Raw genomic sequence first — 3,798 nt, forward strand, 5'->3', positions numbered from 1 at the left:
ATTGAACTAAATTTTTAGCCCAATCCATGACCCCTCAGACTGTGGTAGCATTGGAGGAATTATGTTCCTACAGTATGGGGGAATTTTTTTGTATACTCCTTCTTGTTGTATCTTTGAAGTAAACATCCCTTCATAAAGAGAAATTAACATTAAGTGGCTAAATGGAATTGGAATGCTAGTTACTGACTCTCTAGCAAATAAGAGGAATACAACCAGGGTAGGTTTGAGCCAATAGAAGAAAAAATAGTAACCTCTAAACACTCAGGGTACCTTGGAACCACAAAAGATAGATTATAGAAAAACTAGCCCAGAAAGAGAGGACCAGAATATACACATTACATAAAGATATAATATTATTTTGCCTTCAGAAATGATAAACATTAAGAACTGTAAGTTGAGAAGACATGTGTGAACTGACAAAGAAGAAAATAAGCAGGACCAAGCAAGCTATTCACATAATGACCACAGTAATTTACAGGAAAAGAATAGAATTCTGAGCTCTAATCAATTTGTTGTCTACTCATGACGTCAAAGGACTGATGGTGAATTAATCCTTCCTTCTTTCTATAAACAGGTGGTCAACTGAAAAATAAGTGAGGAGCAAGGCATACTTTTGAGACATAACAAATAAATAGCTATCTGTTTTATTTGACTGTACTTTGTGTGACAAGGAAGGAATCTACCGGGGAGAAAGGAGTCTTCAGAAGAAACAGTGACATAAAAATGAAAGGGTATCAATAAAAAATTTTAGTGGGAGAAGGTTAGAATTTAGTCTTTTCCTCAAAACTCAAAGATATAGTAGAGAATACAATTATTTTATACTGAAAATAGCCATGGCTGTGGCAGTGACAGTGATGGAGCTCAGCATGATATCTCATGTTATTTTGTTGGTACAGCAAACCAAGAGGCCAGAAGACCAAACTTGTGCTGATTATGAATTGGTGAATGAATGCATGGAAGGAATTTGTAAAATGTATGAAGATCATATGAAGAAAATGGATCTCAACAATCCCTCCATCACATATGATATAAATCAGATTTCATTAATGATCTGGCAGATCTTAGTTGCCTTGTATACCAAGCAGACACTTAGACATATCAGTCCTATAGCAAAGATTAGATCAGAGATAAGATCTACATGCTTCTCTATCAGCAGGCCCAACAAGGCAGCAAATAATCCAAGTGGCAAGCTTGGGGTGATGGAAACAGCTTGGAAAACATGTATATACAGTGTACTGTAGTGGGAGCTTTGTATTGTACAAGTCCTGTTTCCATTTTGTTACAATCTAGCCGAGGTTGAATGTATTAAAAGATTTTTGCTTCATTCAGTCTGAAGCCACTGTCCCTCCCTAGTCTCTTTTTCTTTTTTTCCCTAAAAAAATAGCAGAAACTTTTCTCTTCAGTCAGTTAACACCTGGCTACAGTTCTTCCAGCTGTTCATATCTCGTTCACAATGCACATTGTACTTACCCTTCTGTGAGTTGGAGGGGAGGCACAAATTAAATTTTGTCATCAAAACTCAAAGGCTTAATAGAGAATACAATAAATGCTCTTGAGTTTATAAAAGGAAAAGGAAAAAGGAAACTGATTCTACCTGCAGGAAAGAAGAAAATAAGGGAGGACCCTCTATATGTCTTCTCTTCTCCAGTATGAACATCTCCATTTCCTTCAACTGGTCCTCAGCTGACCTGTTTTTCAGTCTTCTCCCCTCCTGATCACCTTCCTCTGAAGTTATAATAATAATACTCACGTTTCCACATCACTTTAAGTTAGTTCTGCACAATAACTTTATAGGGAGGTAAGGTACCATCAATTCTATTTTGCAGATAAAGAAAATGAAGCTCGAAGAAGGAAGTGATTTGCCCAATATAACATAACCAGTAAGTAATGCAGCCCAAGATTTAAACCTACTTCTCCTGTGGGGAATATAACAAGTCAATAAGAGATAAAGGGATTTGGATGCTACATTGAGAGTCCTATGAAGATTAGGTCATCTGATCTGCAATGGAAACAAATAACACAGTTTCAAGAATTCCTCCAGCAGCACTCAGGGTCTATGAAGCACAGAGAGGCAGAGAGTACTTACTGTTGATTCAGAAATGAGCATTATCAGGAGAAAACTCATTTCTCCAGGATTAGCATCTGCCCAAGAAGACAGGAGCTGTCCAGGACCAAGGTTGGCTTTTAGAACTCAGAGATTTCAGTTTTAGTCCTGACTCTACCACTGATTTTCCTATGAATTCATGCAAGTCATTTCAGTCTTCTGGGTAGGTCCCAGGTTCTTGATAATAATAAGAATAATATTTATTGGTTTAAGGTTTATAAAGCACCGTACATGCATATTATCTTATTTCATCCTTACAAAAACTCTATGAGATAAATGCTGTAAGTATTATCTGCATAGCATTAACATTATATGTTATATAATTTCTCTGTCTTTGACCTTCTTAGAGTCTATGCTTTGGAGTGGTATGTCTGCATAGGGGTAAGAGGCATTTTAGTATGTATGAGGAAGCTTGGGCTCATAGAGGTAAGTGACTTGCTCATGGCACCCAGCAAGTAAGTATCATTAAAGAAAAAAAAAAGTATTCAAACTCAAGATTTTCTTGTCCCTAAGGTTAGAGCATATTCCAGTACCCCACAATGCCTCCTTCTTTTGTAAACCAAGGCCTTTTGGGCTAAATGACCTCTAAGGCAGTAATGTCAGATTCAGATAGAAACAGAGCTACTAGATAAAGATCCCTCTGGGCCACATATTGACTTAGAAAACCTCATGCTAATATTATCCATGTTTTACTTACATTTTCATTTATTTTATTAAATATTTCCCAATTACACATTTTAATCTGGTTCTGGTGCCACTCAGGATTGTTGTACATGCAGTCAGTCAGTGGAGTATTAGACATCTCTGCTATAAGGCATGTTGTAGTTCTAACATTATTTTGCCTTTTAATTAGAAGCAGCAAGCTCACTGGGAGCTCTCCTTGGTGCTACCAAAACCCTAGGCCAAGCTGGCCTTGCCTGTTGGAGACTGTCTGGACTTTTAACTGATCCATCAAGATTCCTTTTCACATCTTGCCAGCGGAAATGACCTGCCTATATTTTTACTTCTTCACACCTATCCTAAGTTACCATCTTACCCAGTGAATTATCTGCTAGGACTGGAATAAGGCATTTATTCACAGAAAGTAAGCTTTGAAAATTATTCTGTTTTACTGTTCACTAGGAACACTAAACCTTCACTGTAGTAACATGACTTTACTTATTACAAAACATACACCTACAGATTTTGGAAGATGGAATTTTATTTCACTAAATCATGTGTGCTTATTCTTTAAAAGTAGTTAAAAATCATCCCTCAAACCCTGCAAATATGCAAAACTGATGGAGATTGGACATAGTGAATGGTGGAGGGGTTAAGGAAAAACAGGCACTCTAATATACTAATTTAGAATATGCTTATGAAGTAACTAAAATGCCTCTTGTCTCTATGCAGAGATATTACTGCAAAGCATAGATCCTGAGGAGGTCAAAGACAGAGAAATGATGTAACATATAATACTAATGCCATAACAAAATAGCAAAGAATTTATAGTAGCAAAGAATTTCAAGTGAAGATAGAGGGCCATTGATTAGAGAACAGCTAAGTTAATTGTGGTACATAAATATGATGTAAAATTACTGCACAGTAAAAAAAAGTGAATATTCAGAATTCCAAGAAAGATGAGAAGACAAATGAATTTATACAAATGAAGTATGAAAAATCATGAAAATAATATACAGAGTGACTATGGCAAG

The 3,798-nt window shown here is 36.3% G+C and overlaps 1 pseudogene; it reads left to right on the top strand.

The window, feature by feature from the left end:
• The first annotated feature begins 833 nt into the window (after positions 1–833).
• On the top strand, positions 834–1,177 carry LOC114046504 (annotated as a pseudogene).
• Positions 1,178–3,798: the final 2,621 nt, after the last annotated feature.

The sequence above is a fragment of the Vombatus ursinus genome, unplaced genomic scaffold (assembly GCF_900497805.2).
Source record: "Vombatus ursinus unplaced genomic scaffold, bare-nosed wombat genome assembly UNPS02014784.1, whole genome shotgun sequence".
Classification (NCBI taxonomy): domain Eukaryota; kingdom Metazoa; phylum Chordata; class Mammalia; order Diprotodontia; family Vombatidae; genus Vombatus; species Vombatus ursinus.